The sequence below is a fragment of the Meriones unguiculatus genome, chromosome 12 (genome assembly GCF_030254825.1).
Source record: "Meriones unguiculatus strain TT.TT164.6M chromosome 12, Bangor_MerUng_6.1, whole genome shotgun sequence".
Lineage (NCBI taxonomy): Eukaryota > Metazoa > Chordata > Mammalia > Rodentia > Muridae > Meriones > Meriones unguiculatus.
Window position 1 is genome coordinate 55,715,024 of NC_083360.1, and position 26,001 is coordinate 55,741,024.

The following is a 26,001-nucleotide window of genomic DNA, read 5'->3' on the forward strand; positions in this document are numbered from 1 at the left end:
TCATCAGGACTGGCTGCATTGTCTTCCTCTGTGGTCTAGTAAGGCTCCTCCTACTCAGAAGGAGATGATCAAAGAGCAAGCCACTGAGTTCATGTCAGAGAAAGACCCTGTTCCCCTTATTAGGAAGGAATCCATTTGAAGAATGAACAGCCATGGACTACATCTGTGTAGGGGTTCTATGTAATCTCCATGTGTGATCCATTATTGACGTATCAGTCTCAGAAAAGACCCCTGTGCCCAGATTTTTTGGTTCTATTGCTCCCCTTGTGGAGCTCCAATTGCCTCCAGGTCTTTCTATTTCCCCCTTATTTCATAAAATTCCCTGCATTCTGCCCAAAGTTTGGTTATGAACCTCAGCATCTGCTTTAATACCTGGTTAGAGTCTTTTAGAGGACCTCTGTGGTAGGCTCCTCTCCTGTTCCTTGTTTTCACCCTCTTCCGATGTCTATCCTGTTTGCTTTCCTGAATGAGGATTGATCATCTTACCCAGGGTCCTTCTTCTAGCTTAGCTTCTTTAGGTTATAGATTTTAGCATGATTAACCTATGTAATATGTCTAATATCCACTTATAAGTGAGTATGTGCCATGTGTGTTTCTGCTTCTGGCCCAACACACTCAGGATGATCTTTTCTAGATTCCACCATTTGCCTGCAAATTTCATGATTTCCTTGTTTTGCCCCCTCCCTCATCTCCTTCCATTCCTACCCTTCCTCCTTCTTCCTGCCCTATCCCTCTCCTGTAGTTCACTGATAGGGGACATATTCCCACCCTATTATTTAGTCTTCTTTTAATATAGATGAGCACACACAGGCAGAGAAAGACACAGACACACAGAAATACACATACACACACACACACACACACACACAAATACACACAAACAGATTTTATCCATTCTTTTCCTTTGGATAACTCTGACTAATACACTTATATAAAAGGTTATAGCATCTGAACACATGGACTATATAACTTCTTCAATTTGATTGTCTTCTTCCTTTCTCTCACCTCACTGCTCCAGCCCTTACTTCTGGAATCTATGTAAAGAGAAGTGCACAACTGAGAATCTTGTTATGTCTTCTCATTTTCTATAGTCAGTATAATAGCTGTGGGTTAGGTACCACAATTTTAAAAGTCTCTTTACTATTAAATACATTGGATGAATATTAGGAAATTCAACATAGAGAAATGAGGCTAAGGTAAATGCATGAGATAAATCATTAGGTTAGCCTAGGATTATAGCCACTATAAATTAAATAGTGCTAATTCAGTTGCATTTGAAGTTAAGAGATTACATACTGTTGAGTTATAAAATCTTGGCACAGCTGTAAGGTGAGCACACTTTATTTTGCAAAGCTTAGGAACTACTTTATGTGATATATGGATAGTTCATGGTATCATGCTTAGGACACAGTAGCTGGTTAGTTAATGAGTGATTTATAATGTATGATGTAAGAACAACAATTGAGGTCAAAACCACTACAAAGCCTCAAGTTTTTAAAACTGTGGAAAGTACTGTGTTATTGCTGAAAGAATGATCTCAGAAGAGAAAGCTTGAACCTAGACAGCTAATTGATTTGTTATTAAACATGCTATTAACCTAATGTTTACATAAATAGCATTGGAATAAAAGTAAATTAAGCCACGCATTTTTTTTAATTATTTGTGCTGGTCATAATAATAAGCATCCATGAAAACGAAAACATTCAAATGTACACTCTTTTCTACTTTTGCTTCTCTATGATCCTTCAAGATATATAATTGTTTCCTATTCTTTTGCTGGAAACTAAACTTGACATTGAGTTTATATTAAATAGTATACATTTAAAGGTGTTAAACATTGTAATAGGGTAAGATACCGAATTAAATGAAAAATAAAAATAAAAGGACCATTTAAAGATGCTATAAGATTTCTTTTTTGATTTTTCAAAAGAGCATTAAATATTTTTCAGTGTTGCAAAGATTATATAAAGCATTAATGACACAGAAGTCGGAAAAAGATATTACCGAAGAGAAGTCAAGAACAAGCAGGAAGACATCCTGTAGTGCAGGCTCTCTATATTTAATTTTCATGCTAAATTGTTCTGGATTATTTGCATATTGAATAATTTAAAGACAAACCATTAGCTGATCAATAAAAGTTCATTATATATTTTTATATAATAAAATTGTATAAAATTGATTAGACCAGAAGGCAGTTATTAATCCTGCTAGCAATACTACTTAAAAGTGTTTCAATTATAATGAATATGAATTAGGAAGGAGTCTATTTTTCTCAATATAAAAGACTTAAATGTGTTTGCTAATTAATATACTTTGAATAAGCTTCACAGTTTCTGTGCCAATTTCATTATTACCCTAATCACTTTAGGTTCGACTCTAATTATAATGTAGATCATGACTATTGGCAGATGAAGATTATGGATGGTGAGAAAAACTAATTTTGTCTCCAGCAAATGTAGAGAGGTGTGCAGCAAATACAATCAAATAGCAAACTGATTGGTTATATACTGTGTTAATTTTAATGACTTCAGCATTAATGTGTTAGCAATTTTCCTCCTGCTGCAAAAACATACTTGGTAAAACCATCTTAAGGATGGAAGAGAATGTTGGCTTTGGCTCCTAGTTTGAGGGCACAGTCTTTCAAAGAAGGCAAACACATAAAGCTTTATATCCAGTCACATTGGGTCCACAATAAGGTAGCAGTATCTGTTAATGCTACATCTTTGCTGGCTTTCTCCAATTTTCTTTTTTGTTCAGTCTAGGAGTCTAGCCCATGGTATGGTAACACCCATATGCAGTGCTAAATATTCTAAAACACATAGTCTGGCCCCTTTAACTTTGAACTTCCTTGTCTGAAATGTGACAGAGTTGAGAAAGAGAAACTGACTGCTAGCATGAAGTTCTTATGAAATTTCTCCTTAAATTTTTGTAATTTCTATTTTTAATATTTAATTTTTTACATTTTTATTTTTTTTTTACATTTCTTTTGATTGCTTTTGACCCCTTTCTTTTCCACCCCTCTGTGATCCATTATATCTCTACAAATCCCTTTTTTATATTCCTGTGTTTTTAATTTGATTTGAGACTCCAATGAGCTGAGCCAGGGCCATGTATTTGATTTGGGGGTTGGAATTTTTCATTGCACCATGGTGGGTTCACCAGCATTTACTCAAATAATGACAATGACTATTTATTTCCCAGAATCACTTAGTGTCCACTACCTCAGTAAGAAGAGGCAGAAACTCTTTCAGCTTCTCTACCATCTATGCTTGGCTCTTGGCAAACCCATACTGTACAATTGTGTTGAGCTCATGATTGGAATGGCTGAGTAGCAATCCTTTTCATTTTGTTTTACCCAAAATAAGCCTAAGGCAATAGAACCAAATGATCATAAACTGGAACCCCCAGTGAGGCTTCACGTGCCGAAGGTTCCCTAACTTTTCCAAACAGTGCCACTAACTAGGGACCAAGTGTTCATAGAGAAGAGCCTATTGCAGACTTTTTTTTTTATTCAAACAACTACAATGAGTAACTTCCATACATTTCCCACACTGCCTCTGTCACTCTGCATTCCCAACAATGAAATTCTTTTCATCCATTTGCTACCATTTGCCTTTTTGGTATTAGTCATTGTTATTGGAATAAAGTGATATCTAACTGTGGTTTTGATTTACAATTCTCTGATGATTCAAAATTATATTTTCTTACCTATTAGTCATTTTTATGTCTTCTTTTGAGAAAAGTCTGTCTAGCTCTATCGATGTTTTAAGCTCAGGTTGCTTTCTACTTATTAAATTTTTAGAGTTTCTTATGCATTATGAATACTATCCAATGTTTAGATAAATGACTTGAAATATTTTTCTACATTTTAGATTATCTCTTCATTCAGAAGCTTAGTTTGTATAACATTATTTGATTACTTATGCATTTATGGCTTCTGTTTCTAGGGACTTTATCAAAGACTCTTTATCTATCCCAATGCCCTGACATATTTCCCTAATATTTTTCTAGTAGTTTTATATGTTTGCTTCAATTAGAGTTAACTTCTGAAGTTCTTGAGAGACTAGGCTCTGGGTGCATTCATCTATACTTGGATACTCAATTTAACCAGTGTCATTTATTTAAAAGACTATACTTTTTCTAAGTTGCTACTTAACACCTTTTCTAAAACTATCTCAGTTACATACTCATTGACTTAGTTTTAGACATGATTCTGCCCCACTAGTTTACGTTTATTGATCTATTTGTATGTAGTGCACTATATACATGCATATTTGTGTGATATATGTACACAAGTATGCACTGGTATGGAAGGCAGAGGCCAAGGTTAGATGCCTGCCTCTACTGCTTTTCTTTGTAAGAGAATATATCCTTGAACCTGCCTTGGCAAAAATTTGTGCCTGGCTCATTTGAGGGACTCTTTTGTTTGCATCTCCCCAACACTAGTGATATAAGCATGTACTACCATGCCCATTTTTCATATAGGTACTGCATGTCTTCATATAATTCCTCAAGGTTATTAAATAATTGACTGACTGAGCCATTTTCCAGCTCTGAGTGCTTGTAAATTGGTCCTCATGAAAATGAAAAGCTTATATAAACGAAAGGAGACTGTCAACAGAACAAAATGATGCCTACAGACTGGGAAAAGATCTTCACCACCCCTACATCTGACAGAGGGCTAATATCCAAAATATACAAAGAACTCAAGAAATTAAGCTCCAGAAAAGCAATTAAAAATGGAGGACAGAAATAAACAGAGAATTCTCTACAGAGGAATTTCGAATTGTGGAGAAACATTTAAAGAAATGATCAGCATCCTTAGTTATCAAGAAGATGCAAATAAAGATGACTTTGATATTCAAGCTTACACCATCAGAATGGCTAAGATCAAAAACTAAAGTAACAATATATCCTGGTGAGGATGTGGAGAAAGGGGAACCCTTCTCCACTGCTGATGGGAGTACCAACTTGTCCAATCATTTTGGAAATCAATCTGGCGCTTCCTCAGAAAACTGGTAATAGTGCTACCACAGGACCCAGCTATACTACTCCTGGGCATATAATCAAGAGATGCTCAATCACAACAAAGACATTTGTTCAACTATGTTCAAAGCAGTTTTATTCATAATAGCCAGAAACTGGAAAAAAATACATAGATGTCCCTCAAATGAAGAATGGATACAGAAGTTGTGGTACATTTACACAACAGAATACTACTCATCTATTAAAAAAAAACAACAACAGGGAAATCATGAAATTTGCAGGCAAATGGATGAAACTAGAAAAGATCATCATGAGTGAAGCAACACAGAACCTGAAAGACATTATTGGAATATACTAACTTATAAGCAGATGTTGGCCATATAATACAGGATAATCATAATTCAATCCACAAACCTAATGAAGCTAAACAATAAGGTAGGCACTAAGCTAGGGAAGATGCTTAATTCTCATTCAGAAAGGCAAATAGAATAGAAACCAGAAGCAGTTAATGAGAGGGAACAGGATGGTAGCGTATTATAAATGTTCTCTGAAAGACTCTACCATGCAGGGTATCAAAGCAGATTCTAAGACTTGTTGCCTAACTTTGGGCAAAGCTCAGGGAGTTGTAGGAAAGAGTGGGGAAATTGAAGTACCCAGAGCAGACAGCAACTCTATAAGACCAACAGAGTCAACAATTCTGGGCCCATGGAGGAGTGCAGCTACTGATATTCCAATCAAAGACCATTCATGAAGGAGACCTAGATCCCCTGTTCAGATGTAGCATATTAGCAGCTCAGTTTCCATGTAGGTTCCTCAGTAAGGGAGGCAGGGGCTATCCCTGACATGGACTCTGTAGCCTGCTCTTTGATCCATTTCCCATGGTGGTGGAAGGCATTGCCAGGCCACAGAGGAAGAGGATGGAGACAGTCCTAATGAGATTTGATAGGCTGCAAGAGGCTTGCCCCTTTGTGAGAAATAGGGGAGGAAATAAGTGATAATAGGGAGGGAGGATGGACTGGGAGGAGACAAGGGAAGCAGCAACCATCAGAAAGTAAAGTGGATAAATTATAAAAAATAAATTTAAATGAAAAAAAAATCATAGAAATCCCAATCATTTGAAAGAAAGAAATGGCTCTGCTTAGCTCTAGATTATTTCTAGTTATATGATGTATGTCTTCTCAAATTTTTCCAAATACCTAAGTTTGGAAATAGCAGAAATTTTATTCGTGGCCAGGAAACAGTGAATAGAAAATATTAATAAGTTAAAATAGTTTTGAGAGTCAGAGTTGCTTGTTTTTAAATCATTTACTGTTTAAGATCTAGCTACTTTATGGGAACCTCATGTGACCATAACTCAAAGCATATATTTACCAAGATGATCAATTATGAACTATTATACCAGCTATAAATACTGTTGCCTTCATTTCAAATATCATGGGTTACCTGTATGGTTAATTTTAGCAATGCTATGATATAAAGAACTCATAAAATTGAGGTACAGGGCCTTCATAGTAAGCGTTGGATATTTAGTTTTAATTGGCCCCATTTTCTTCCCCTATTATATGCCATGTGTTTTCAAACTGGTTCTATGTGATTCTGAACATAAATGTACCTCCCATTACACCCTCCACTATGCACACATACAATGTGTAGTGTCATTGACACTGCTCCTCCCAGGCTCTTGTAAACTGCTTCCTGCGTCGTTTCAGTGTTCATCATTTCCTATCTCTAACTTCTGTTTTACATCCAGCAATATTTACTACATTAATAGTTTATGGTCTGGTGCTTTCCTGTTCTTGCTTGTGTCTAAACCATTTTTCCATTGACTTCCATTGTCATTGCTTTTCCCAAACTGGTAGAGTCCTGTGCATGCTTTCTGACTCTGTTTTGGCTCTGCTGCTTTATTCTGAAACTGCACACAATCCTCATAGACACTTGAGACACTGCAGCCTCAGCTCTAGAACACGGATCATACTCTTTAGCTGAATTCCACATATTGTCTATGTTTGGTATACAGAACAACCCCTTCTTTAGAGGATGTCCTTCTCTAAGACAAGCCCTACTCTATTGCTTGAAAGTATGTATTCAAGGACTTGATAAGAACAGACATTTCAACTTTTGTTAAAAATAATCTAATTTGTAAAGGCATTAGCACCAAAAATGACCCATATATAATCTTGAGAGAAGACAAATTGTAGCATATTCTCAGAAAAAAGAAAAGGATTCTCATGACCATTAGTCTAAAATCTTGTTTTCCTATTTTACTAAACTAATTTATATTAACAATAATAATAGTGACACCATTGGGTTCACCACTTCAGATTAACATTCTTACATCCTCCATAAAATATGACTGATTTCACATTATATATGCAGTTTCAGGAGTAATATGGAAATAGAGGCTGGAGAACTCAGTGGTTAAGAACTGCAAACAACCAGAGCTTTGCTTCCAGTAAGACGCTCACAAGCACATGTAACCAGCTACAGGACATCTGAAACCTTCTTGTGGACTCCATGGACACCTGATAACACTGCCACATGTGTACTCACACACACACACACACACACACACACACACACACAAATACACACAAACATAAAAATTATTATTAATAAAAGAATCATAGGTTGGAAAAGTTAAATAAATCTGAATATAGTAACATACTCTTACTATTAAACTGTCACATATGTATGACAAAATATATTTTGTTTATTTTTTCAATAATTAGTTCTAACAAAATTGCTCATTGATTATAATTCAACAATAACTCAATACACTTTTTCCTGTTTTAGAAGTCATTTTGCAAAATGAAAAAAAGCCACCTGTGATTATGTGAATTTTCCCAAATTATCTGGATGGATTTTATTATCTGCACTTAGATTAAAGAGAGATGGGAGCAGGCAATAGGTGAAATAGCAGATATTTTAATGAAAACACAATAGTGGACATTTGAAAATAAGTGTTTATACCTTCTCAGCACTGGATTCCCCCACAGGAATTCCCCCAAAGGAAATTTAAGATAGTGGAATCACATTCTTAGTATCTGGCAAGAAGTAAAAATGGTACATGGAATAAATAAGCACACAAATGAACATTATCTATTTTACTCCTCCTGTTTGTTATTGGATAAATGTAATACTTAGTCTCTCTTCTCATTTAATGATTCAATTTAATTTTCCTATAAGGAATACTTGTAAATAGTTAAAAGAACAAATAGCACTAAACAGTTTGTAGCTATAATATGTGATCTCATTTAATTTCCAAATGGTAATTTGAAAATTACCATTCATGTAACCAAAAGGTCTCTTGGAGGCAACTCCTTTCAACTATTCTAACTAGTGCTCAATTTCTACTGCCATGTTTGAATATTACGACAACCATTATACACTTAACAACTGATGAGTTTATTCTAAGCACCTTCCTAAACACATGTTCAACACTATATTCTAATATAGAAGAGTTCTAAAAAGGAAAAAGAAATTAGAAGAAGACAGTGGTGATTGGCAGGAAGGAATTGGTCTTATTCATTTGCCTGAGCTTGACACTGTAGAATGGAGTTAGTGCCTTCCTGCACCCTGCTAACCCTATGTTGTTCAGTAGCCTTTAACTTAGATGCAAATCAAATGGTGAGATGAGATAAAGGACTGCAACACTAAGCAGTCTTGGTATGCTGGAAACCTCTGCTGCACAGTGAGCACATAAGGGGGAAAAGTGTGGGAGACTCTAAGACCATCAGTATCAGGAGACTAAGAGACAAGCCTCACCACTTGACCAGAGGGCAAGAATAAGCGTGCCAAGCTTCAGTCTTTCTTTACACTCCCTGAAAAATGTATTACAAGACACTGTAGGATGCTAACCCACTGTCTTCTCAGAGTGCTCTCTCTTTGAGTAAAGCTCAATTTGAAGACCTCATTCCTGTCTCTATTTAATGTTTTTTGTAGTTACAGTCATCATGAGACCTGGTATTCTGACCCCAGTAAATGAAAGAGCAGCTTGTAGTTTGTGTAGATGATCAGGATAGGCACTCAAAGAACACTGCCTATGAGCAAAGGGTTGAGGGAGTTGAGGGACTGCCATTTGCATTTTCTCAGTCTCTTACTGTACATTTGCCACAATACTCTATGTGCCTCTTGACTTGTACTTTTTAAGTTTGAGGGAAACTAGAAATCATGGTCAAGTGCTTTGTATATGAGCAGTGTTTGTTATTTATTGAGATTAAATGTATATTGAAAAACTAGTGAGCTATATTTTAAGAAAAGGGGAGTTTGTAGTTCTGCACATTATTTAGAGGACTTAGATTTCATTGTACAAATAGAAATGGATACCCCCTTGCTCTGGTGGGTCATCACAAACACTGGCCTTAAAGTCAATGGGGAACAGCTAATGATCATACAGGACATTTAAATGCACATCTACTTAAACTTTTCTTTTTAAAGTTCCTGAAGTCCTAGCAGCTAATAATTTTCTCAATGAGTTCTCCATGGGGACAGTAATACTACTGGTTTAAGATGAGAGATGGGACAGTCACTCGTCACTCCACAGAGACCCACCTGCCTCTGCCTCCCTGATCCTTTACAGGCAGCCACCACTGTGCCCAGCTCACTTTGTAGTTCTTAACCAACTAAGAGTCTCAACTCTGAAGATATTTATTCTACTACTTTTAGCAGTCATTTATTGCCTATTGTTCTTTGTCTTATGAGATTATGGGGAATCTAGCCACAACAGATATAGATGCAACATAACCCCTGCACCCAAGGCTCAAGAAATAACTTGGAAGAGGAGGAAGACATATTTTAAGAGCCAGAGGAACAGAAGTCTGCTATGAGATTGTGTCTCCAGAAATAAAAGGGAAGCCCCATCCATGTTACCTCAACAGTATGGATGCCTGAATAATACTAAACAATTACAGTGTCAGTACACACACTAACATGGATGAAGGGAATTTATTTATTCTTAATAAAATATGTTATGCCACTGCTATCAAGGAGAAGGTATCTATGACAAAGAAGAGGCAGAAAGATTATAAAAGCCAGAGGTATTGGATAACTCCAAGGTCATCCAGACACACCATCATTAAGGCACAAGATTAAAACACCTATGAATTCACTCAGAGACTATTGAAAGCAAGCACAAGGCCTGCAAAGGTTCAAAGCAGACAAAATCCCAGCACTGAGATGGGGAAGTAGATACAAAGTGCGACCCATAACTAAGAGGCTATTTGAAATTAATACCTGCTTGGAAAAGGAAACTCAATTTTCTCCAAAGAAAGTATGTTGGGTATATCAACCACACTCTAGGCCAACACAGAAGGACTCCATGTGCTATAGTCATGTTTGTTTTTTTCATATGCTTTATTTAAAAAAAAATACTGGTTTTATTTTTCTTTCAGATTGTTTGTTTTATTTTGTTTCTGTTTGAAAGACCAAGAGAGACAGAACATGAGGTTGGCTGTGTAAGGAGGTAAGGAGAATTTGAGAGGAAGTGGGGAGGACAAATGGTATGATCAAAACATATTGTATAAAATGTTAAATAAAAACTCAATTATAAAAAAGTTTGTGATACTTTAGTGCAATTATTTTTGAGCATATTCATGCCTTCTTTCCCTAATTTCTCCCTGATTCACCTCATACCCACTTCCCTTCTTTAAAAGAAGCATAACCCATTTGTTGAGTGTGGGGTTATCCAATGTGTGTGATCAACTTACTAGGGTTCACATACTTAAAGAAAACTGACTCTTCACTCCTCATTAACTCTCTGTATCTCCTCAGCTAGGGCACATGTGTCCATTTCTCATCACACTGGGATGCTGATGTCAGCATTACACACAGGCCTAGTACAGGTAACCAGAGATGCTGTGAGTATAGCCATACCACCCTAAATTTGCTTGATCTTGGAGGCTAAGCAAGATAATTCCTAGTTATGATTTGGTGAAAAAAATTATTTAATATTAACACGTTTGTTTTGAAGTAAAGATATACAAAACTATTGCCAAGCAAAATAAGCAACATCCTTAATTCTGGGTTTTGTAGTGTTTCCCTCTTTTGGTGTCCTCCTTAAATTTATGTCTATATAAAACCACAGAATTCATACATATTTGAAAATAAGGTATTGATTGATGTACTCAAGGTAAGATGGTGAAATTGACCCTAGTCTAATGTCTAGTGTCTTTATAAGAGAAAAGAAAAATACATGCTGGCAGGAGAAAATAGGGAGTACAAAACCAGGCATGTATAAACACACACACACACATACACACACACAGACCATGTAGCAAGAGAATGTGAAGAGGACATAGATAAGAACATAAGGACACTAATTGACTTTGGCTTCCGTAGATACCTTTGTCTTCACTAGATAGCTTTGGCTTTGGCTTCCTTAGATAGCTTTGGCTCCTGGCATCTCCTCCCTTCTTAAACAATTTAAGAGGCTAGCAGGTAGATTTTGAACATGAGGTCTTTTGCAGAAGGTGGGCATTAACCAGAGCGGGGAAGTAGTGACCTGATCCTCCCAAGGATTTCTGCAGGCTATCTACGGAAGCCAAAGTCAAAGCTATCTAGTGGAGACAAAGGTAGTTACTGAAGCCAAAGCCAAATAGAGAGCAAAGGTCATTTAGTGGAGACCTAAAGCTATGTAGTGAAAGAGTTATCTAGACCCTAAATCATGGATGATAGATTGTGAGGACATCCTTTGTTAGAGCATCTGTAAGATATCTTAAGAGAACATTCTTATGGTATCTTGCAGGTACAATAGTTAACCCATGAAAGCACTCTTCCTGTCTCCTGCAGCAGCTAATTACCTTCCCCCTTTCCTGCCTTCTCCCTATATAAGTTGGGTAAAAATTTTTAATAAATGGAAGCTTTGATCAGACAAAAAAAAAAAAGAACATAAGGACATGAATGCTAGATTCTGCATTCACCTATAATCAAGTTGAAAATGTGCAAGTGATAATGTGTTTGAACTTGTAAGATTTGTGGCACAAACTCTTCCTTATGTAAGTGCTGATAATTGCTAAACAAAGATTTCACAACTTTAAATTTCCCTTTTCTGAAAAATATCAATCTATCTTCTAAATACATTTAGAAAACATAGCCATACACTTTAAGAATCATATAAGCATTAGTTCAGAGGAAAAAAAAAATATTTCATGAGGCTTTCGTGTTTTATGCCTTTTCTTTTAAGTCAACTTAAGTTGTTATTGTCAGATACCTTGGTATTTTAAATCAGACTTTCCAACTTCATTAACATACTCAATTTTAAGGAGAACTGTTACTATTTTATTCCAAATTGCTACCAAGAAAATCTTAGCTAAAGCAAGCAGGCACAATGTTTCTTATCACATACATTTGAATGCCTGCAAAGTGGAGATGAATGTCTAAGAAATTGAAGTCTGGGAAGAAACAAATCTTATTTGACAATTTCTAGAGACCTTCGCAGCAAAATAAAAAGTACTAGTGATGTTAAGATTCAAATCATTAACCTTCATTCAGCAATTATACATGAATTACTCAGATCATCAATACAGAAGAGATGCTCCTTTATTGTTGCACAGAAGCTTTGCAGTCTCATTTTTAAAAGCTAACCAAAGCTTTTAGAGAGCTAAGCTGGTAAAACCAACGACAGTTGCAAACACTCAGCAGTTAGCTGAGCATTGTTTGGATGGAGAGGAAAAGGACTTCATTCATCACTTCTAAGATCGAATGTTTCCACTTGAGTAGCTCACAATATGTAATAAAAGTTTAGCTCATTTTTTTCCTTTGGGGGTGGGGACCAGACTAGCAGTGGCTTCTCTTAAGCTTAGAAAATGAAAAATGCTTCATTTATTTTCTTCCAAAATAAATCTTTGACTTTTATTATGGTTTGGATCTGGAATATGACTCAGAGGCTCATAGTTTGAGCACTTGCTGCCCAGCTTATGGTATTATTTTGAAGGTGTGCTTAATCCTTAGGAAGTGGGGCCTGGCAAGACAAAATAGGTGACTAGATCTATAAAAACTGTACTTGATTGGGGTCCTGTCTACTCTCTGCCTCCTGGTGCAGAACCATGTGAGATAGAACCACAGACTGAGCTACTCTGTGCCGCTATGAACTGAAAACACTCAGAAACTCTATCTTTGAGTTGTTGTTGTAATATTTTTTTGTCACAACAAGGACATCAGCTAAAGAGCTAATTTCAAAGCTACCTCTTTCTGTATTCTCTTCTAGTAGCTCCATGACAGAGTTATATGACATGTTTGCCAAATTAGCTATGTGTTTGTCTATCTATCTATCTATCTATCTATCTATCTATCTATCTATCTATCTATCTATCTATCTAGTGTCTTTGCCTTTCCTAGCCAGTGTTGTTTTAGGTAGAATCCATTGACAAAGTAAGCATATGGCTCCTCTAATGCGTTCAGTTCTCTGTTATATTACAGTGATCATTCTGAATTACAGATCGATCCAGTCTTATTCAGAATAAAAACCACCATCCTCATCTTAGCACAAAAGCATTCTATGAACTTTCAGTTAATATCCTATTATTTCCCAAACCCCATCTCCCCTTTCTGCTCTAGAAGCACTAAACCATCAGATTATGTCTGGAACACATCCTATTTCTACCCTTCCTTTCCTGATAAGCTCCTGCTTCACCTCATAGACCTCTTCTCATACTTACAATACATGGATATTAAGTTATCCTGTAAAACTCCATTCACATATATTCTTGGGACTTCTCATCTGTCTAATTTTAGCCGACCCAGTTAGCTACCTGAACATTTTAGTCCTTAATTGGGAAGAAAGACTTGATTATGAGTGTAGTACTATGATGTAAAAACTACTCTTACATGGTGTGATATAATTTGTGCTAGACTGATTTTTTTTCAGCTTTTAGGAACCTTATTTCCCTTTTACTTTTTCCCCCTTTGCTCATGTGTCTGCAGAGTAGCTCAGGACCACTTAGTGGTGGCTCCAACCCACTTGGTGGCCTGTTCTATGGGAGCTGCTGACCAGTCTTCTGTGGCTGGCTGGGCACTCCAGTCTTCAGTAGGGAACTGCTAGATGGGTACAGAGGGGCCCTGCACACCCTCAGACCAGTCTGCCACCCCTGGCTGAGCAGCAGTGAACTCAGGAGCTGGTGTGGTCCATTTGTCCATTAGCCTGCTTTTAACATAAGTTTTACTGCGTAAAACTTAAGAGCACTACTTCTGGGATCAGGCATTCCATTTACCAATTTTAGTTCCCTACTTGCTGGCTGTGTGGTTTGTATCTAATATTTTCCAAGCTTCATATTGTGATTTAGTAATATTATTAACCGTTGGTGAATAATTCATTTATTTTCTGACCATTCATGATTTCATATATAAATACCAAAATTATATTCTGAGGAAATAAGTTTGTACATGTTAACACACAACTGATATCACAGATAATGAGAGTCAAAAAATATGTAAAATGCTTAATGTGCATCATAACCAAGCATGGTCATAAAAATACACTTAGAAAGAATTCAGCATCATTTCATGTGGCCCATTATAGCACTGCTTCTTCAGCCAAATCACTGAGTAAAGGAGAAATTTGTACTAAGATGTCTCTATTAATAGGAGGATAGCCTAACTATGACTATGTTTGTCATTTATCATTGTTATTCCCCGTCAAGGCTTTATCATTGGAAAGACTCTAATGAATGGGCTGAACCAGCTTTAGCTCCTATTCTCTTGCACTTGATTTAATATATATACAAATAGAATTTTATTTCTATATTAAAAATCATTGAAATCAATACCGTAAGACAATTTTAAGTACCTCACAGAGAAAATATTTGTGTTGAATTTTTATTCAATGAATTTATTATTAAATCACTTTAAATTTATTTAATTTATTATTAAATTATATTGGTTAATTAGTGATTGAGATTGAAAGTATTGTTAGTGTCATAGAGTCTTCAAACTATCCCAGTGAGAGGTATACTTATTTTCTGGAAAGATTATTTAATGTTTAAATTAAAACCTATTTGAAATCATATAAGTCAACTAAAATCATTAAGTAAACATTTAATTTTTTGTGTTACCTGCCTTTAAGTATTTTTATAAAATATATTTTGATCATATTTTTCTTACTCCCACATTCTCATCACATTTCTAGCCACCCAATGATATGTTACCTCTCTCTTTCTCTCTCTCTCTCAAAACAAACACCCGAATTAAAAACAAGCAAATAAAAAACCAAAACATACAAAAATTCCAAACAACAAAATAAAAAAGCACACAAAAGTCATTGCATTAATTTTGTGCTGGCCAAATATTTGAAACGTTGTGTCCTGAAGTGAGGCCAATATTCCTACCATCATTACATTGAAGAAAATGATTTTCCCTCTCCCACGAGGTATTAATTGAAAATAGTTTCTTGGATAGGGATGGGACTTTGTGCCTACAACTCCTTCTCCATGCTTGGATTTTGTCAGATTTAAACTTACCAAGGCTGTGTTTATACTGTCAGTCACTGTGAATTCATTTGTGCTTGAGCCTTGTTGTTTCTGGAAGACACCATTTTCTTGGAGTCGTCTAACACCTTGTATTTATAGTCTTTCTGTCATCTCTTCCACATAGATCCATGCTCTTTGAGAAGAGGATATGACAAAGACATTTCATTTAGAGATGAATACTCCATAGTCTCTCATTCTTTGCACATTGTCCACTTATGGGTCTCTGTGTTAATAACCATTTGTTGCAAGAAGTATTTCTGATGAGGGTTGAGTGAAAATCAGTTCTATGAATACAACAATATTTCATTGAGAGTCATTTTATTGCTATGTCTCTTTAGTTTATTAGAATAGTAGTAGTATATTGTTTTCTCTTAGGGCCAATATTCTATCTAGTACCAAGTTCTTGGTCATATTAGCAGTGCAAGGAATGGGTTACATCTCATGAAGTAGACCTTAATCTACTTTTTTTTTTAAAGTGGTTGGTTACTTCCAAAATATTTGTGCTGCCACTATTATAACGCTATGTCTTGGAGGCAAGTCACTACTGTAGATTGCAGGGTTTGTAGAATGGAGAAATTGATGATTTTGTTTGTTGTCTAGAAAGGTAAGTAGTACATATCAGGACCAAAAATGTTAGTAAATAGGGGTGAAATGTCTAGTTCGTACCAGGTCAAATTCTCCATGATCAATGACATAAGTTAGTGATGGCTTCTGTGATAAGGTTTTAATATGAGAAAACAGTTAACACTAAATGCATTTCGGTAAGTACTATGGAAATCTACTGCTATTGAGGCTTCACAGAATGCATACATTTATGAAAAACATTTAAAGTTTGTTACCATATAATGGGTGAGAAAGGGCACCAACTAAACATGTTATGATACCAAGTAAAACTCAGAGTAAAATAAATTACATCTTACACAATCATTTGCAAAATCACCCTGTAGATCCCCTGAAACACTGTGGGCTATTGTCAATGCTATTCATTACTCTGAAAAGGAACATGTTTTAGTTCTTCGACTTGTTTTAATTTTTTAGAAAAGTCAAAGAAAAAAAGCTGCTATTTCTTTGAAAGACAACTCTATCTTTCTATAAATAATAGTTATTTTGTGAGAGGTTCATATTTTGAAGACATAGTCATCAGGTGGTTTAGTGCGCTGGTAAGTTTTTCAACAATGCTATACTTCTATTACCAGCTCCAAACCAAAACAAAGTTATCCAGGTTGTTCAGAGTTGTAGATGAACTCACAATTAACATAACATAAATAATAAACATGTACTATAACTCACTCCATAGCCTTGAGAGTATGGGGAGTTGGTCTATTATCTTTTGCCAGAATGTGGAGCCAGCAAAGTGATTGTCAGCTATCTAACATACTTGACACTTATTTTTTTCTTCTGGATTTTGCTTTTGTAACCTAACATTTTTAAAAGTAGCATTCTATTTCAAAATACTTTGTTTTTATTTCTCTGACCGGACCATTAAATAAGACAAAAAATTGAGCTGTAGTTTGTTGGATTTTAGATTCTTATCTTTTAGTCATTCTCTGTACTATCTTTCAAACCTTGGGTTTGACTTCCTAATTCCTCTGATTTTTGTTTATATAAATCTATTTTCTATCATGTTTTTATTTGTCTGCTATTTAGCTTTCAAATGAACAGAAAACTGAAACAATAAGTAAAACACTTAAAGCAAAACACACATTTTAATATAAACTATTGGGGAGTTCTCAGAATACATTTCCTGGTTTCAAAGAAAACTCTGGTTTAGAACACTGAGGATTAGATCTCAAGGAAAAGTCCCCATCATAGAAGGTAAACACTGTTCTCTGACTGTCCAGTCCTACATTCTATTAGGCAGTACTTGAGGACATGCTTCGAGTTTTGTTAGGCGGCTTGTTACTCTTCCATGTGTGGTTATGTCATCTTACACAGTAGCATTTCACAGGTATATTTTTAAGCAGCAGAAGCTCTGCGCTTATTTTTGTCTATCCAATTTGAGGAAAGTATTGTCTATGACCGTTTGAAATCAATTTTAATGGGAAACAATTTTAAAGGCCCCTGAGTCTTTGAGAAGCTTCCCCTTCTCAATGGTGTGAAGTTTTCTTTTTTTCCTCCTGTGTAGTATTCACTTTATAATCATGTTACCAGGTTTGAATATTTATGTAAATGTTTCCTACTAGTCTAGTATTCTGCAAATTGATTTGAAAAATATTAGTCTGAAGATAAATTCTTCTCTGGAAGTCCCTGTGGGTATCCTTTCTTCCAGACTGTACTTGTTAAGGTAATAGATTCACACAGTGATTACTTACTGGGTTGTGTTGAGATTGGGGACTAGAGTTTGGAGAGAAAAATAGAAGGACAGAGGAAGAACTCAGGAATATGGTGAAGAACTATAGCAAACCATGTCACAATGAAGCTTGACTGCAGGAATATACCAAGTGCAAGGAGGTTTTCATCTGTGTCATTTCAGCTTCTGCTCTATCACCAACCTGCCAACTGCAACAGGAGGCTTTGCCATTTGCCTTCTTCTTTCTTCTTTATCCATCCTTTTTACCATGGCCAGGATTATCCACAAGGGACATGTGCTGAAGACAACTGATCCTCAACTGTGTATACCAATCAGTAAGTCTGATCTGACAATTGCACCTTTGGCAGAAATACAGATATAGTTTAACTTTAAACTTACTTAGTGAACAGTGCTATCAGATGACTGCAACATTTGAAACACTCACATGTACTAAGATGCTTACTTCTAGCAGGGGCGCCCATGGCTGGAATAAAGCAACCACTCTAAGAAATGTGTATGTGTGTAGGTACATGTAAATATTTTAGAACTTAAAATCTTGTTAGCGTCCAAAATTGCATAGTGAAAAATAAGAAAATACGGAAGCTGACCTTCACTAGAACTTAGCATAAAGTCTCCTAGAAGAAGAGAAGATATGCTAAACAAGAAACTTCTACATTTCAATATGAGGATATGACAATTGAAACAATGGTACTCAAAAAACTAGAATTTATGCACGCATCACATTCTGGGAAAAGAAAAAGGCAGAAGAGATTCAGAAGAGTTTATCTCCCAGGAAGAGATATCACACGATTATGACATCTTTTTGGATCGTAATTAAGGAGATAGTGGAGCTTAGACAATAATGGGTGAATATACCTTCACCAGGAGTACTTAATTATGCAAACTACTACCATCTAGTTCATCTTAAATTTTTGCATGTCAGGATGCAAAAGTTAGACTTGGGGATCAAAGATCCTATTTTACATGTGACCACATTGAATGCACCTTCTTCCTCTCTAACTATTATAGTTTTTAATTGCCATCTGAGAATGGCTGGCCATGACTGTCTTTTCAGGATGATGAGGGCCCATGCTCTGATCTTAACAACTCTGATAATATTACTTCTTTTTGTATAATTACCATAAAACAAGTAATGATGAAGTTTTATTTCTAGTTTCATAGAAAATCTTATTTCAGTAACATTAGGTAAGCACGGAGGTCACAAAGGCAGAGAGGGGATAAGAAGGCATCTCATCCTGTGTTAAATATCAAGTAATTATTCAGTATTGTTATATAATAAAAAGTTGTATACAGAATTTAAAGATATGTGCACATACTGGACAGTTACCAGCACACCAGCACATTCAGTTTAAACAAAGCAAAAATGCTGACAAATGTTACACACACTGGAGAAAATAACCACAAAGTCTCCTGAAGCATGGCTCTTATGCCACTGTTTTCTTTACTCTTAGCTTCAAATCCTGAATTACATTAAGAACACTCTCCAAAACCTCTGATGCAGAAGAAACAAGTAAGGGTTATCATCATTTTACATCAAGAGAATTCAGAAGACAGATGCTCTTTCTTGCATATGATTTTCTAAACTTACCCCATAATTAGCTGTGAAAATGAGATTAGAAACTACTAACTCTCACAACCAAATCATTCCTTAATCTAAGCTGTAATCATAGATATTTTAGGCTTATATATCCACTGTTATTTTAAATAGACTATAGAATCAAAACTCTCCTTCTCCATTTGAAAAATCATTTAAACCAATTGACCTGTGCTTTGCAAGAATGATGTTCATTGACTATCCTATGGTGATAAAATAGACTATATAATTAATTAAACGGTAACCACTAAACAATGTTCTTAAACTTGCACATTAGTTTTTCTACCCCCGTATTGTGTCAATACCACATTTTAAGACACATTAAGAATGATAGCCAAATGCAAATGGATCTGATTGTAGTTCAAGACTCAGTTATTTGGGGAAAAAAGTGAAAGAGCTCTACACTGAAAGTATGTTTTCTTTTCTTTTTTAAAATTATTTATTTATCGAATATCTAGTATTCATAGGTGTGTGGATTTATTTCTGGGTCTTCTATGCGGTTCCATTGATCCTCCTTTCTGTTTCTGTGCCAATACCATGCAGTTTTTATTACTGTTGCCCTGTAGTACAGCTTGAGATCAGGAATGGAGATACCTCCAGATGATCTGTTGTCGTACAGGATCGTTTTGGAGATTCTGGGTTTTTTGTTTCTCCATATGAAGCTGAGAATCTTTTTTTTCAAGGTCTGTAAAGAATTGAGTTGGTATTTTGATGGGAATTGCATTGAATCTGTAGATTGCTTTTGGCAGTATGGCCATTTTCACAATGTTAATCCTACCAATCCATGAGCACGGGAGATCTTTCCATCTTCTGATATCTTCTTCCATTTCTTTCTTCAGAGACTTGAAGTTTTTCTCAAACAGGTCTTTCACTTGCTTGGTTAGAGTCACACCAAGGTACTTTATGTTATTAGTGGCTATTGTGAAGGGTGTTGTTTCCCTAATTTTTTTCTCAGCCTTTTTGTCTTTGGTATATAGGAGGGCTTCTGATTTTTTTGAGTTGATTTTGTATCCTGCCACTTTGCTGAAGGTGTTTATCAGCTGAAGGAGTTCTCTGGTTGAATTTTTGGGGTCGCTCATGTCTGGAAAGCTATCTGGCGCTTTCTAAGACAAATAGGAATAGTGCTTCCTCCAGACCCAGCTATACCACTGCTAGGTATATACCCAAAGTTTGTTCAAGTACACAAAAAGGACACTTGCTCAACCATGTTTATAGCAGCTCTATTTGTAATAGCCAGAACCTGGAAACAACCCAGATGTCCATCAACAGTAGAATGGGTACAGAAATTGTGGTATTTTTATACAATGGAATACTACTCAGCAATCAAAAAGGAGGAAATCATGAAATTTGGAGGCAAATGGTGGGATCTAGAAAAGATCATTCTGAGTGAAATATCCCAGAAGGAGAAAGACAAACATGGGATATACTCACTTATATAGACCTATAAGATATGATAAACATAATGAAATCTATACACCTAAAAAAGATAATCAATTGAGCGGACATGGGGTAAGATGATCAATCCTCGTTTAGAAAGACAGATGGGATGTGCATTGAACGTATGACAGGAGTCTACTGAGCACATCTGAAAGACTCTAACTAGCAGTGTTTTCAAAGCAAAGACTCATGACCAAACCTTTGGCAGAGTACAGGGAATCATAAGAAAGAAGGGGAGTTAGTCTGATGGGGAAAGGATAGGAGCTCCACAAGGACCAAATATATCTGGGCACAGGGTCTTTTCTGAGACTGACATTCAACCAAGGACCATGTATGGATATAACCTAGAACCTCCACTCAGATGTAGCCTGTGGTAGCTCAGTAACCAATTGGTTTCCCAAAGTGAGGGGAACAGGGACTATTTCTAACAGGAACTCAATGACTGGCTCTTTGACCTCCCCACCCCCGAAGGGAGGAGCAGTCCTGTTAGGCCATAGAGGAGGGCTTTGCAGCCAGTCCTGAAGATACCTGATAAAACAGGATCAGATGAATGGGGAGGAGGTCCCCCCTATCAGTGGACTTGGAAAGGGGCACGGTGGAGATGAGGGAGGGACTGGGAGGGAATGAGGGATCGGGACACGGCTGGGATACAGAGTTAATAAAATGTAACTGATAAAAAAATTTATTTATTGCAATTCATTCACTTTGTATTCCTGCTGCAGCCCCCAACCTTATCTCCTTGCAGTCCCACCCACTCATCCTCTTCTTCCCCTGTGCCCTTTCCCTAGTCCCCTGATAGGGGAGGACCACCTTCCTTTCTAACTGACTCTAGCCTATCAGATCTCATCCAGGCTGGTTGCATCATCTTCCTGTGTGGACTGCCAAGGCTGCTCTCCCAAGAGGGAGGTGATCAAAGAGCCTGCCACTGAGTTCATGTCAGAGACAGCCCCTTTACCTCTTACTAGGGAACCAACTTGGAAACTGAGCAGCCTATGGGCTTCGTCTGAGCAGGGGGGCTGGGTTCTCTCCATACTTAGTCCTTAACTGGAATATTGGTCTCTGAATGCTCCCTCTCTACCCCCAAGGCCCTGGTATTTTGGCTCTGTTGTTCTCCTTGTGGAGTTTCTCTCCCCTCCAGGTCTTACTGTCTTCCTCTTCTTCCATAAGGTTTTCAATTTAAAGTTTATTTTTAATTTTAATCATTAAATTTAATTAAAACCTCAGAGCTCAAATGCCTTCTGTTTGATTTCATTACATCAAAAGCATTCATGTGATCTCTATAGCATTGCGTAAGATATGGAGGATCAGCTCTAGTGCACCCGTTTAAAAAGAGAGATGCAGGGAATTTAAAAAAGTAAACTGGTATGCGGGAGATCTCAGATTGCAACTTAAATATTACCCTGCAGTCATGTGGGTTCCATAACTGCTGTGAGGAGCTTGACAGCACACAGAGGATTTTGGACTCTGCTTAACAGAGAGGCTGGACTCCCCATTGTATCCGAGAAGTGCAAGTCATAAAGAGAAACACGTGGGGATATATATAAACATCTTTCTATTGGAGCCCTAGGGACTGAGAGTCAATCCAAAAGAGGAAAGTATTGGGATATAATACAGTTTCACTGTACTATATCAAGTCCTGGATTGTTTTGACTTCACCTGGAAAAAATACAGAACATAATTAAAGTACAGGCACAGAAGAGGAAATCTGACCTCAGTATTCACTCAGCAAAGGGATGAAGCACATAAAAGTTTAAGAACTGTCTTGTGATATAATATGCCTCTTGCTCTTTTAGACATGAAGTGAATGTATCTTACTGGTCATGACGCTTTCTGTATCTTACAGAGAGAAGAGGTGGGTACCAACCAGGAACTCAATGGGAGTAAAGTTTACTAAGAGCAGGTAGGCCTTCCATGTACTTAGATCACATCTCAAAGGGCCTCTACTCAAATTGCTATCTCAATATTCAGATTAAAAAAAAAAGTCAACATAATAACACACAGCAGTAAGCAAAAATTAATCATGTCAAATACTAACAGGAACTTCTACAGATTTTTCTACATCTTTAATCATAAAACATATTGGTTTGATTTTATGTGTTGATATTTGTATGTTAGCACACACACCAAAATAAGGCATTTATTAATGTCTTCGTCCATTGGCATTTTCCATTTTCTCAGTTTATTTAAATGTTAAAAATGTAGAAGTATTTTAGCTAGTTAAATGAGAAAAGATGCTATTTTACTTTAACAAACAAGAGGAGAAAAAAGTTTATTTCTCAATAGCATTTCCTGGCAATTGTCAGTGTTGCATAATTTCCACCATTATTTGTTTGTTTGAAGGTGGTAGAGATATGGGCATGTGCAATATTAAGATAGTCTGAATATGGTAATTTTCATAATGAGATTTATTGTATACACCTCCTGGAATAAAAAGCAGAATGTTCTATTCTAAAGCATTTAAATGGCTGTAGGATAGTGAGATTCCATTTTATTTTTAATGGAACAAAATTTGTATTCTGGGTTTATTAGAAACTGAATGAGCTGAAGAAACAAGTTTGTTCTTACATCCCTCATGTAATAAAGTGACTGGTATATGAAACATTTAGTTTTGTGGTGTCAAACGCATGGATGGAATTTAAATGAGTATAAATTAACAGTAAATATCCAATAAGGAATACAAGTGATTTTTTTTTACAGTTTTCAGTAGATCATGATTTCCTAATGGAGGTCCTAACTTGAGAAATCTTTATTAATGTATAGCAGCAGCTTATATCTGAGCTTTAAAGGCTGCTCTTAATTTGTCACTCTAGTGCCTAGTTCAGTTCTTTGTGTATGATGAAAATGTGGTAAGTCCTTGTTCAACTAAAGCGAAAAAAATGAAAATGTGATAGGATTGAGATACAATGTGACAGAAAAATTTGTCCATAAGCTGTGAACCAGAGTCAATAAGAACAGCCTTTCCCTTTCCTTCTAATTCAGCAATAGGAATTTTAAGTCTCTGGAGTCATTAACCCCATTTTTATGTATGTGAGAAGTAGGCTGCAGAGACACAGTGTGATCAGGGAACACAATGATGATCTTATGCTCCTGGCCTCCAAGCACCAATAAAGCATGGTGTTCGTCACACTGTCTATCTGAGCTTCCCAGTCTTTCCGTTTTGTCTGTTCAACTCCTTATAAAATCTCCCACTCATGTGCTTATTCTGCAATTCAACCAGACTTTCTGTCATTTTACAATGTAATGTTATATTTAAAGTAAGGTCAATCACATTTAGTTTTAAACTTTGTTGCTCTCTCACCATATTATCCTCAATGAGATGGTCCTTACCTATCAGAAAAAGATTTAGAAGCTAGTCTTTCCCATGACTGTGGTTGGACAACTCCTAATATCTTTCATATCTTTGTGACGAAGACTTTCCCAATCTCTGGCATAAAAGCAGGTTAGGAAGAGGACTGGGATCCATTATCCCCACTCTGTCACACTGACTGCACGTATGTTTGCATGTATTTTCTCCTAACATCTCTGCAAAGTATTGTTGCTATTCTAGAAAACCAAACTAGGCTAAGCGTTTGTCCACAATCACCAGATAAAAATCTGTTGAAACAGAATTTCAGAAAATGGTTTGCCTAATCATTTAGTCATTCCAGGTGGAGTTTTGAGACATCACTGAGTTGAAATCTGACCTTTCAAAGCCCATGTTTATTTTCACTTTTTGGATAATAGGTTTGTGCTTCTTTAAGCATAATGAGTTTGTGAACTTATACATTGTAGTCATACACACACACAAACACACACACTATCCTATCCTGTTCTTCACAATTCATAATTGTTCAAAAATGCAAACAACAACAACAACACAAAACTTTTACTTTGTGCAAGTTAAGCTTGAAATTGAATACCAGCATTTCTCTTGCTTCTTTTATACATTTTTATGTGTTATAGTAACAAACATGTGAGCTAGAAAATGACATAAGACATCAATTCACAGGAGAAATTAAAGATCCAAAGATGGACCTACCTCTAGAAGCTTTGCCGATGTGGCTGCTGTGCCACACATATGTGTCAGTAGGTGGCAGAGAGGAGAGAGGCGATGTCTATGCTCAGTGTTCCAACCAATGAACATCTGAATGATTAGTAGCCTAATATTTGTTTAAAAGAAAGAAAGAAAGAAAGAAAGAAAGAAAGAAAGAAAGAAAGAAAGAAAGAAAGAGCCTGAGACAACCACCAATCCAGCCACAGGGGGCTCAGAGAGGGAGCTAACCTGAGATGGTTACCAGCCTGGCACTATACATACTGGACAGCAACCAGGATTGGGAGCAACCTACAGACTAGAAGAGCCTGGCCTGGGACTGAGGGCCCAGGTGGGAGTAAGCCTGACACAGAAAATCCTCCCATAAGGTCACTCTGATGGGCCAGGCAAGGAGCAAGCTGGAGATGACCACCAGCCCAGCACCATAAGGCCTAGACAACATGCAGGCCTGGGTGGGGGGATAGAGGAGAAGACCATGACCAAGATGACTTGCCCAGTGTCATAATTTATGACCAGGGCATAGCACTACTGACACCACTCCAGAGATGACCCCAGACACTCAGAGACCCTGGTACCTCTAAGAGGAGCAAGTAAATGGTGGAGAAATGAAGGGAAATAGAAGGTGCACAATGAAGAGAAGCAGAACTAGAACTGGGAGTAGTTGATGATGTCACCTGGGACCAGTGGGGTCACAGTAAATATCCAATAAGGAATACAAGTGATTTTTTTTTTTTACAGTTTTCAGTAGATCATGATTTCCTAATGGAGGTCCTAACTTGAGAAATCTTTATTAATGTATAGCAGCAGCTTATATCTGAGCTTTAAAGGCTGCTCTTAATTTGTCAGGATGGTGGGGTCCTGGCCTGTGTTACCACAGGTGCCCACATCTTGGTCTATGGCCCTGAAGCCACTGGGGTCCTTTATCACCAATGGCCGGGTAGATGTTTTTGATCTTTGTTGCTGCTTGGAGTGTGGGGAAGCTGACCCTGTCTCTTGTCTGCTGAGTAGAGTAGTGACACAGAAGAAGGAGAGATGCCCCTCGCCCTCATCCCTCAGCATCTATTGCTGGAAAGAAGAGCTGACCCCAGGGTCATGAGAGTGGGAGAACGAGCCATATCCCTCACCAGCTGCAGCACTTAGGAGAGCAGTCCCTGCACCTTGCCTGGGCATCAGGCTAGAGCTC

General features: G+C 36.8%; 1 protein-coding gene and 1 non-coding gene across 36 annotated transcripts in view; one reads left to right on the forward strand and one right to left on the reverse strand.

The window, feature by feature from the left end:
* The window catches only part of Ptprd (protein tyrosine phosphatase receptor type D), a 2,581,289-nt gene that overhangs the window by 1,057,826 nt on the left and 1,497,462 nt on the right, over nucleotides 1–26,001 (reverse strand). The gene's annotated exons all lie outside the window — the stretch shown is intronic.
* LOC132646897 (small nucleolar RNA SNORA17) lies at nucleotides 24,802–24,935 on the forward strand. Its single transcript, XR_009585234.1, has one exon. It is a non-coding gene; the product is annotated as a small nucleolar RNA SNORA17 (small nucleolar RNA).